The sequence below is a fragment of the Sciurus vulgaris genome, assembly GCF_902686455.1.
Source record: "Sciurus vulgaris genome assembly, chromosome: 11".
NCBI classification, from domain to species: domain Eukaryota; kingdom Metazoa; phylum Chordata; class Mammalia; order Rodentia; family Sciuridae; genus Sciurus; species Sciurus vulgaris.
In genome coordinates this window covers 5,486,674-5,498,647 of record NC_136472.1, presented here as the reverse complement: position 1 = coordinate 5,498,647, position 11,974 = coordinate 5,486,674, and the positions used below count along the sequence as shown (strand labels likewise).

Below are 11,974 nucleotides of genomic sequence, written 5' to 3'. Positions count from 1 at the left end.
CCATCTACAACCTATCATCCATCCATCCATCCATCCATCCATCCATCCATCCATCCATCTACCAACAACCCATCCCCATCCCCCATCCACCATCTATCATCATCCACAATCCATCCATCCATCCACCCACCCTCTATCCATCACCACCTGTCACCCATCCACCACCCGCCCACCCACCCGTCCTCCCCTCCATCTCCACCCATCGTCTGTCCATCTGCCATCTACCATCCATCATCTGTCTAACCATCCCCCTCCCCCTCCCCATCACCTCTCCACCCACTCATCCACCCGCTCGTTCTGAGTCCTTCTCAGAAACGGCGTGACAGTGGCGCCTGTCTCATCCTCGTGGGCACAATGGGCACCTCTCCAGGCTTCTGTGGGGCTGGCCAGGTGCTGCTTTGGGTGGGGGGTGCCGAGAGGAGTCAGAAGTGGCCTTTGCTTTCAGGGCTTCCAGTGGCTGGGCGGGGCCTACCCTGGAGAGGAGGTGCAGAGTGAAGTGGGGAGGCCAGGAAGGCCAGGGAGGCCAGGGAGGCAGGCTCCTGGTGGCCGGGCTTTGGGATCTGGCTCGGGGTTGTGGATGCTCTCTGGTTGCTGAGCGAGACCATGAGCCTGGGTGACAGGAACTCCCCTCCGCTCACGGTTTTTCTCCTAACACTAAAACTGCGGACCCAGCGTCACTGATTAGGCCGCAGGTCCACTGGATGCCACAGTCCCCTGTCACTCAGGAGTGCCGCCTGCCGCCTGCCCTCCTCCTCCTCCGTCTGTGGCGGAGACTGTCAGTCAGTTGCTGGTCTCTTCGCCTGGGCCTGACACGAAGCTGTCCAGCACGAGTGGTCACTAGCCACCGTTCCAGTAAGGCTGTTTCAATCGAAGTCAGCTAAAGAGAAAGCACATTCGTAAAGCAGCAGCTGAGCCGCAGTGTCCACTTCACATGCTCTCTGGCTACACGTGGCCAGAGGGTGCTGGAGTGGACGCAGCAGGTACAAGCTCTGTGGCACCGTGCCAGCCTCCATAGGGAAGGGGTGGACAGGGCACTGTGGTCTGGGCTGCCAGACCCGGGGCCTCGTGCGCGGTCAGACCTCCCTGCAGAGCAGCTGTCTGTCTGTTCCCACTCAAGTCTAAGGTGGTATTAAAGGGCAAAGTCCTCGCGGGCTGACCCTGCTCAGCTTCCTTCCTTTTTGTCTCTGAAGAAGGAGAGGGGACAGCCAGGCTGGACACCTCAGGGGAACGACGTGGCGCCCTGGCTCACCTTGGCCCTGCCGCCTCCTGGCCTGGACGCTCAGTTCTGGAGTCTATTTTCAGCGCTGCGGGGCGAACGTCACTGCCGCCGGAGGCTGACATTTCATACTCTGGGAACCTTGACCTGCTGCGCTTCCGGTTGTGAGCCGAGCCGCGGTGTTCATGCCCCAGAAGGAAAGAACAACGGTCATTAATAATCGGCATCTTCTGGAAAATCGGAAATGGAGCCTCGTGATCTGAAGCTGCCCTTAACCCCACCCGTGCCGCCTCGGCTGCCAGAGGGTTCTGCCCGGGGCTGCTCCACGCGGAAGCGGGAGGTGGCCGTGGGCAGGGAGAGGGCGGAAATGGACCCTCGGTCACAGGACCAGGAATCGGGACACCGAGGTGGAGTGACCAACCTTAGTGCAGAAAGTGGCCCCAGCTGCTGGAGACCTGTGGCCCCCCCAGAGACGCCCCCCCCAGGGCTGGGTGGAGTCCGACGGGCAGGAGGGTGCCTGGCCCCAGGGAATGGGGGTCTCACCTGGGCGGAGGAGCCTGGTTCAGCCAAGGGTCTGAGTGTGAGCGAGGGCTGCGTCCCGCGCTGGGTGCTGGGGCGGAGAAGAAGACCAGTTCAGTGGCTGGGGAGGGGTCAGGGAAGGGGCTGGGGCTGGCTCAGGAGGTGGGGCAAGGCTGCGGGCTCTCTCAGCACGGTGACCCCCACCTCCTCCCCTTTGGAGGGGGACCACGGCTGGCCTGGCTTTCAGGGATGGGGTGGGGTTGGAGCCAAGTCACCTCTGGCAAGGGAAGCAGAGGTCAGGGACTATTCCTCCCTCCCAGCTGGGCAACCTGGCAGGAGCTGCGGAGCTGACAGCCCAAGGCAAACACCGCACAGGGAAGTTCCCACGCTCAGGCTGAAGGCTGGCTGCGAGGAGGGCGGGGCCTCAGTGCCCACAGGTGAGCCTGGGTCCCGCCCCCTGGTCCACCCACTGAGCATGGACTCTGCCATGCACTTGGCAAACATGGTCCTTGCAAAGATCCCACTACATTCCTGTTAGGTCTTCATTCCACAGAATAGGAGCCTGAAACCCAGACAGGTTAAGTGACTTGCCTGGCGTCACACAGCTGGTAGGAGGAACGGGACTTGGACTTGGAGTCCGAGCTCTCTAGTCCTCTGCGTTCCCATGGTGAGCCTACCATACTCAGGCGTGCCCCGGGTACTGGCGAGCAGACACCATCAGCTGGCTGCTGGAGTCTCCGCCCATATTACAGCAAGAGTCCACCATTAGCGGAGGCCCGTGGGTCCCTGAAGCAGCCTCTGGAGTGTGCCAGAAGGCACGCGCCACCTTGGAGCAGAGGAGCCAGGAGAGTGTATTTCCTCAAGTCCTGGACATTCGGGGCTATTTTGCTTGATCTCTGGCCTGGGATGATGTGGGATGGGGGGCTTCCTGTGTCACTTGAAGTTGGGGTGACCAAGAGCAAGCTCCTTGTCACCCACGAGCATCCCTCTAAAAGAAGGAGATGAACGAGAGCCAGCTCTAAGCCACTGCCCTGTGCCTCCCGCTCTCCTGTGGGCACTCGGAAGTGTGCAGGGGCTGGGAGCTTGAGACATCGAATCGTCCCTTCCCTTCCAGCGACACTGATTGAGCACCGACTGTGTGCAGTCTCAGGATCCTCAGGGTGTGGCAAGAACCTCCAGGGCTGGTCCCAGGAACTGGCCCCCCGGCCATCAGCTGCCACTGCTGCCCTGGGAGACAGAGTTCCTGGGGTCCTGGGGCCTTGAGGGCTTCGGGTCTTTCAGCCCTGGAGGACGCCCTAGAAATGCCTGCATGGCTGCCTCGTGGGAATCCCGCCATGGTCAGTAGCTCTGGGGCGACAGGGGCCAGGCTGGTGTGGCCACCTCCAGGCCTCCTAGGAGCCCACTTCCCTTGCCCTGTCTCCGCTGGCTGGTGACAAGGTTAGGGGAGCCAGGGTGGCGAGCTCAGGTTGCAGTGTGGACCAGGAGTCGCCCCAGCACCCTGGGGAGGCTCAGAACCAAGGACAAGGGGACGAGGCCTGGCCAAGGTGGGCCTCACATTGGTCCTGGCTGCGTGGCTCCCACCAAGCCCTCCCTGCTGGGGTCCCTCACTGTGAACCCAGCGTGGCCTCTATGGCCTCTTCTACCTCACAGATGCTGGATGTCAAAGTAGCAGGCACTGAAGATCTGTCCTCTCAGGGCGGATCTCTGACCGTCCTCCGGATCGGTCTCTCCCCGCTCTCAATTTCCCCTTCCCTGCGCCTTCCTGGGGAAGCTGGAGTCAGGCCTACAGTCTGGGGCATGACTCTCGTGCCCTGAGCATGGGATAGCACTGCCACCATTGCCCATCTGCACCTGCCCATCCATTGATCTGCTTCTAGTCAAAGTTCACCATTGATCCATTCGTATCCATCCCGCCATCTGTCATGTAATCCACCAGCCAGCCACACGCAAGTCTTCATCATAGTCCACCAAACTCACCCACCAATTCACACATCCATCCTCTCACCCATCCACCCATCTACCCATCCACCCACCCATCCATCCACCACCTATTCATCCATCCACTCATCCATCCATCTACCCATTTACCCACCCATCCATCCGCCCATCCACCTACCAGTCCATTCACCCACCCACCCACCAATTCACACATCCATCCTCCCATCCATCCATCCATCCATCCATCCATCCATCCATCCATCCACCAACTATCCGTCCATCCACCCACCCACCAATTCACACATCCATCCTCCCATCCATCCACTCATCTACCCATCCACCCACCCATCCATCTACCACCTATCATCCATCCATCCACTCATCCATCCATCTACCCATCCACCCACCCATCCATCCACCATCCACCTACCCATTCACCTACCAATCCATCCATCCATCCATCCAAACATCCATCTATCATCTACCCATCCGCCCAACCACCCACCCATCCACCCATCCATTCAACCATCCACCCACCCATCCATCCATTCATTCAGCTGCCCACCCACCCATGCACACATCCATCCACCTGTCTACCCGCCCACCCATTCACCCATCCACCAACCCATCTGCTATTCCCCCTCCTCCCAAGCCTGCAACCTCAGTTCCTTCACTCCGCCTGGTCCCTCTGTCCACCCCCCCCCCAGTATCCTCCCCTGATGTTCACCCATCCACGGCACCTCCTCGCCCCCGAGCAGCCCATCTGACGTGCCATCATATCCATGCTGCCTCAAACTCCTGGATCCAGGCCTGAGAGTCACAGAGCAGGCACAACGTAAGGCGGGGATTAACTCTGGGTGAAGTGACAGACACCAAATAGGTTGGCACAGATCCTTTCCATCACTTGCTTTGCAACTGCCCAGCCAGAGAACCCGCGCTTCCCTTCTGGGATCAAAACAGTACATTGATGGGGAAGCACGGGCTTCACAGCCTCCCTGGCCTTGGGAGGTGCATCTGCCGTTATCAGCTCCAACCTGGCTGATCTCTCTGTGTCCCCTCAGGTGTAGACAGTGACACAGGTGCCTCTGTGCTGACCACTGCGTGGTGAGACGCCCAGGATAAGTAGCCCATGTGGCCAAGGAGTTGGTGCAGAGGCTGCGCTGGCTGTGCCCGTGCCAGGCGAGAGCTCTATGCTTCCCAGGATCACCGAATGCAGAGGTGACGGAACACCATCTCCGCCAAGTGTGCATTGACCCCAAGTGTGCATCCACCCCAAGTGTGCATCCACCCCAAGTGTGCATCCACTGGTTCCAGGTCTGCTTCTCCCATGAGAACAAGGTGCACAGGAGCTCTGTGTCCTGGGACCCCAGAGGCACTGGGCGGATGCGTGTTAAACGGATGGCTGAGGGTGACGCTTCCTGCTTCAGGGAAGGAGTCTTCCCCAGCCCGAGTCCAGACCCTGCTGCAGAAGTGTCCAGAGCTGCCTGTGCCTGCTGCGGACTCAAGGAGGTCTGCCACGGGGGCTGGGCTGATGGCTGTCCAGGTGGCCCTGGGGGGCCTTCATGGGCTCACCTGAATGTACCAGTCCCCACCCGAGGCCCTGCCAGCCTGCTGAGCCCCCAGCTGTTGGCCTTGGCCAGTGTGTTTCCCTGAGCTGGGGCCACTGGTGCCCAGGACCTGTCTCTGCCTGACGGGGTGCTGCAGGGCAGGTCCAGGCCACCCCCAGGTGCTCCAGCCCGGACCGCTGAGCCTGGTCCTCTGCACTTCAGCCTGCCCGACCTGTCGCGGGGGCACTCGCGGGAGCCAGCCGGCCCCCTGCCCCTTCTTCCTCCAGAACATCTGGGACCCAGGTTCCCACAGAGTGTCTGCTCGGAGGGCTGCAGCTCCTGGGGCCGCCCCCTGGCCAAGCTGGGGACTCTAATTAAAGGGACAATAAGCAGGGACACTTCCTAACACCCTGGGGGGAGACCCGCAGGTTTCCCAGGGGAGCAGAGGAGGAGCTCCCCGTCACCGCTGGCCCCGCCTCCTGTCACCGCTGGCCCCGCCCTCCGTTGCCGGCTCGGCTTTTGCCTGGAACTCCGTCCCGTCCCAGGCCGTCTAGGGGCTCCAGAAGGCTCTCCAGGCCCTGACCCTTCAGCTGCTTCATGGGAATGCTGCCCCTCGCCCTCCATTGCGTCCCAGAAGGACCATCAGAGGACCCGAGAGGTGGCCAAGAAGCGAACTGGCCAGGAGGCGGTGTGGGGGCGTGGCCCTCGGGCGCCTTCGGGGAAGACGCTCACCCGGCCTCTGTGCGCTGGGCTCCCAGGGACAGAGACCCCTGTCCTGTGGTCTAGGCGTCACTCTGCTCCAGATCAGGGATGCCTGTGGCCCGGCTCTGCCTTCCTTTCTGTGTGACAAACAGAGACACAGAGGGTCACTGTCTCTGCCTCCCTTGGCCCTGGTTACTGAAATTTCCAACTGTCTCAGACAACAGAGGTTAGAGGGTGGCATCAGACCTGGGGGTCTTACACAGATGGCAGGATGAGCCTGGTGGTCGGTCCCACTGCACAGAGTGGCTCAGATCCGAGACACCCCCAAGGATCAGCCGCCTGAGTACTGGGTCATGGAGTCTGTGATCGATGGGTCATGCCTGCCCTGTGCGCAGAGCCGGAGGGTGAGGGTGCGCTCTGCTCCAGCAGCCTGCTCTAACATCCAAATAAATCCAGGTGGTATTTGGGAAAAAACATGAACGCCACCAGACAAAGCCATTGAACTTTCTTATCTCAAGTGCTTGAAGCAGCTTGTGACATGCCCTGAAATAAAAACCCGCACTGTCCCCGCCCATTGCCCAGGGTCACCCGATGACCTCAGATACTTGTGAGATCTCAATCTGGACCTGAGAGCCCACACTCACCTGCCTCACGGCTGCTGCTCACCCTCTGGTCTCTCCTGGCCCCTGATGGGCTGCCGGTTCCCGTCTGGAGAGCTGGGATTTAGTTGAGCAAGTTTCTAAGGGGAGAGGCCGAGCGGGGCCGAGAATCCCGCGTGGAGGAGAGGCCCAGGGAGCCTTCCAGAAGGAGGCGCCACACAGCTGCGGTCCCCGCGCGCTGCGCCTGCTCTGGCTCTGTACCTGCCCACAGGCCCTGCCGGCCCAGAGGACAGTCTGGCACAGGGTGCCACGTCCCACGGGGCCCTCAAGGTGACAGGGCATCAGTCTCCACTCTGCACCTGCCTCCTGCTAGTGGGTTCCTGGGGTCTGTCTCTCATGGAGGTGGGGACTGAGACGTTGAGGTCCCCCTGTGCTGGGTTCACCCTCAGTCCCTGGACACGGAGGCACGGCCCTCTTCTGCTGTAACGCTTGCCTTTTCTGTCACTGAGGAAATGTCCTGGCAGATGCTCCCAAAAGGCTCTGCAGGGCTTGGGTGGGCTCTGCCACCATGGATTGGCGAGGTCCCTCCCTGTCCCAGGAGCAACGAGGCCTCAGGCTGGCCTCCTCTGTGGCCCCTGGGGGTGAGGTTACCACGTGGGGTCCCCTGCCCCCATCCCAGGGAGACTGGGGTCTCAGGGAGCCCCGGAGGAAGGACCGCCGACCTTTGCAGCCTCACCAGAGGTCGCATGGCCACACACCTGGGGGCTTTCAGGGGACACCTTGTGAAAGACCCACTGCAAGTTGGAAAAACCCTGAGTCGAAACGCATGTAACGCCCTTCAGAGCTGGGCAGCCAGCCTCGCCAGCCTGTGCGTTTCCTGGACACCCACGGTGGGCAGCAGAAGGGAAAGTGTCCCACACCAGCCCAAAGGGTCAAGGGTGGGACGGCCTGTCCACTGCAGAGCATCCGACACTTCCCTTTGAGGTCACAGGTGACCTCCAAGATCCAATCTGAACTTGAAGTGCAGTTTGTAGCGAATGCAAAGCCCTGTTACACCCTGAGAAAGCCAACAGGTCATCAGAGGGGCCAGCGGGAGGGACCATCTGCGCCCGTTGGTGCTTCATAACAGATTTCCTGGTCCTGAGCAGCTGGGCACAGCCCCGTGACGGCGCCCTGCTCCGCGGGCCCGCCTCAGCCTAGCGCGGGTCCCCAGCTCAGGGCCTCACGGCTGAGGTCAAGGCGTTGGCTAGGCCATGCTCCTGAGGTTCTGGGCCCCGGGCTGCTTCCACGATCTCCTGGCTGGTGGCTGAGTTCAGTTGCTTGCAGTGGAGGGACCCACGTCCCTCTGTGGTCTTTCCTTTTTCAAACCAATGATGGTGGCCTTTTCATTTCCCGAATCTCTGATTGTCCCCTACGTTTAACAGGCTCACAGGATGAGGCCAGCCCTTCCCAGCTAGCGTCCCTTCCTTAGAGTGGACAGGTCCGTCGTGATGTGCCACAGAACCCCCCCTCCCCCCGGGGTGCCGTCCTCCACGCTCGCACAGGCGGGACCAGGGAGGGCGTGTGCAGGGCGGGGCCTGGGGATCCTGCCTCTGTGACTTGGGGACCCAGCACCACTGCTCCCCTTGCAAAGGAGGCTGGCGGGCTGGTCATGGGAGTAGGTGTGGGAGGCCCTTTGACTCAGGTGGCCCTGGGACGCGGTCACTGCTCCGTTCTCCAGGGCCTGATGGCCTGAGGAAGCCACTAGACTCTGCCTGCCTCACTCCACTGTCAGATGAGTGGCAGCGTGGCCGGCGGTGTGGGGCCGAAGAGACGGTAGAGGTGAAGATTCTGGCCGGCCCAGGCAGATGACGCACCCGCGTGCGGTCCTCTACCACTGCATAGCTGCTCTGCTCACTGGGGCAGGATGTGGCCAGTGTGAAGACAGGTCTTCAGGCTCCACCTAACGGAGGCCACCTCGGCACCTTCCAGATTTAACTGTGGCCCGTGAGGAGCCTGTGTGCTGGGCAGGGTCCATGGGAGACATGCTGTCTGCTGGCCAGTGCCCATGGCTGGCTGGTTGTCCCCCAGAGGAGCACTGTCAGGCCCTGGCCAATCCCTCAGAGCAGGGAGGCGGTGTGGAGCACTGCCAGTTCACACGATCCCTCTTCAATAGTGCCCTGGGGACGAGCTCATTCCACACTCCTTCCAGAGGAGGGACCATAAGCACAGGCGCCTGGAGGGCAAACCAAGGCCAGTGCTAGGAGGTGACTGGTGAGCAGGTTCAGAGCTGCTGCCTGGGTGCCTCTCGGGTCCACTGCCAACTAGTTAGGTGGCAAACCAATCTGTGCCTCTGTTTCCACTCTCTAAAGCTGGGGTAGTAAGAGACTTAGCTCATACAATCAGCATGAGATGTATGCTTGGTAAGTTATCTTCACCATCAGCATCATCACCACCACCACCATCACCATCACCATTACCACCATCACCACCACCACCACCATCACCATAACCACCACCACCACCATCACCATCACCATCACCACCACCACCATCACCATCACCACAACCACCACCACCATCACCACCATCACCACCATCACCATCACCACCACCATCACCACCACCACCATCACCATCACCACCATCACCACCACCACCACCATCACCATAACCACCACCACCATCACCACCACCATCACCACCACCACCATCACCACCACCATCACCACCACCACCACCACCACCACCATCACCATCACCACCACCACCACCACCACTACCACCATCACCACCACCACCATCACCACCACCATCACCACCACCCACCATCACCACCACCATCACCATAACCACCACCACCACCACTACCACCATCACCACCACCACCATCACCACCACCATCACCACCACCACCATCACCATAACCACCACCACCACCATCACCATCCCACCACCACCACCACCACCACCACCATCACCACCACCACCATCACCACCACCATCACCACCACCACCACCACCACCACCATCACCACCACCACCACCACCACCACCATCACCACCACCACCATCACCACCACCATCACCACCACCACCACCACCACCACCATCACCACCACCACCACCACCACCACCATCACCACCACCACACCACCACCACCATCACCATCACCACCACCACCACCATCACCATCACCACCACCACCACCACCACCACCACCACCACCACCATCACCACCACCACCACCACCACCACCACCACCACCACCACCATCACCACCACCACCACCACCATCACCACCACCCACCACCATCACCACCACCATCACCACCACCACCACCCACCACCATCACCACCACCACCATCACCACCACCATCACCATCACCACCATCACCACCACCATCACCATCACCACCAGCATCACCAGCATCACTGTCACTATCTCATCATTGCCTAACAGGTGACCCCTCCTCTGGTAGGGCCAGCTGGGCTGTTGGGGGTCACAGAGTCATGCAAAGGAATGAACTTTGCTAATCAGAGCCAGGCGATGATGGGACTGGTCTTGGGACAGTGGCAGGGTGCTGGACGTGTCCAGGACTCAGGTCGTCACCAGCAGAGCAGCTGGGAGGAGCCTCTTCTGCAAAGCCCCTTCCATGTGTGTCTTGGAAGGAACTTTCCAGAGAACAATTGTGAGGCAGGGCTGCTGAGGTCCACCTGTTCCTGGCGGGGATCCTGGAAGAGCCTTTTCTGCGTTCTTGGCCTCCATTCTCCCATCTCTAGGAGGGGACACACTGGACATCAGATCTGCCCTTGGCAGGTCACTGGGCGCCTGTCCTGAACAGCCAGTAGGTGGCGCTGCTGGGCAGGTGGGAGGGGCAGGGGAGGGCAGTCGGGTGCCAAGGAGCCACCTGGAGGGTGCGGCGGCTCTCCCCGATTCCCTGGGAGCAGAGGAGCCTGGTGCCCCGCCCCTTTGGTGCAGGTTCGGACGCGCCTCAGGCATCTGGGCAGCCATTCCCAGCCATCTCCAGCTCGGTGTGGGCCATGTGAAGGGCCACCCTTGTGGGAGCCTGGCCCCTGTCTTGCTAAAGGGCGTCGCACCCTCCTGGGGTGCCCCTCTCTCCTTGCCCTTCACCTCGCATTCATCCATCCTGCCTCCTTCTCCCGCCAGGGTGGTCATGGGAACCTCCTCCTGTCCCCAACCCCTGATGCTTCCTCTCAGCAGCTGGAAGCTTCTAAAGCAGCAATGGCCTCGTCCTCGTCACCTGCAGGGTCCTCAGCCCTCGAGATGGAGTCCAAGGCCCTGACCAGGCGTGCGAGGCCCGTGAGGCCTGCTGTTCTGAGGCGGCTGCCTCATCTCTGCAGCGGGCCAGCTCACACCAGGCTGAGCGCGGCTTCCCTGTCCCCTCTGGGTCTTGCCTGGGCTCCTGCCCTCAGGCCTGCTGTCTGTACTCTCTGCTGGCCGGGACCTCGGTGTGCCGGACTCCACCCTCTGCCTCCATCCGGCACCCGGCTCAGCACTTAGAAGTGCTCAGTAAACCCTGTGGTGGGGCGGGCGGGCAGTGCGGAAGGGGCCCGCGGGCAGGCCTGGAGCCCGGCTGTTCCACCACAAGGTGAGCAAGTCTCGGCTGCAGGCCCAGCTCCCGCCCCAGCGGGCGGTGCCTGCTCAGTCCTCCTCTGCTGGAGGCAGGGTCCACCCCTCGGGGACCAGGGGCTTGTGTGAGCTGCTCTTAGGGAGCCGGCACCCGGCAGCCCTCAGGAAGGCCCTGCCTGTACCCTCTTCTGTCAAGAACGCCAGAAAGGGAGGCGGGTGGCGTGAGCCGGGAGCGGCACCCCAATCCCACCCCCTCAGGGGCCCCGGGGTCACCGTGGGATCAGCTAAGTTCCTGCCGGGCGGGGTCTAGGCGAGCCTGACTCACCCAGGGCAGGCCTTCAGGCCGGCGTGCTGCGCGTGGACTCCACCCCGGCCTCGACCTGGGGACCACCAGGGCCCAGTGACCATCTGACCTTCGGGGTCAGGGCAGAGTCTGGGTTCTCTCTGGAGCAGGTGGCGGGGCCCTGGTGGGTCTGAGCAGGGGAACAGGGGCTCCTGTTCTAAGGTGTGGCCACTGTCTGCCAGGCGGAGAGCCAGCTGGAAGGGGCAGGAGGGCAGAGGGACCTGCCATGAGGCCGGAGTCCTTGTCCCACGAGAGCCTGGTGGGCCCATCAGGCAGGCTGGGCCACGGGGCCAGGCAGAGAGCTGTTCTGGAATCTGGCCCAAGGGACCAGCCCCCAGGTCGGCAGATGACCACCTCCCACCTGCAGCCCCCGAGGCAGGACCCAGGCTAAACCACTGCCCAGCCTGAGGACTCCAGTCCCAACTGCCCCACATTGAGATAGCCCAGCTGGCTGCTGCCCAGACACTGTCACACACAAAGGCAGGACTATCCCCATAATTTCTAGTGCTGTAGTCCAGCTGGAGAGGACCGCCCA

At 61.6% G+C, this 11,974-nt stretch overlaps 1 long non-coding RNA gene across 1 annotated transcript; it reads right to left on the bottom strand.

The window, feature by feature from the left end:
• Positions 1-267: 267 nt before the first annotated feature.
• LOC306640622 lies at positions 268-2,116 on the bottom strand. Its single transcript, XR_013757833.1, has 3 exons — positions 2,011-2,116; positions 1,250-1,826; positions 268-473 (listed from the first exon to the last, which is right to left on the bottom strand). It is a non-coding gene; the product is annotated as an uncharacterized lncRNA (long non-coding RNA).
• Between the last annotated feature and the right edge of the window lie 9,858 nt (positions 2,117-11,974).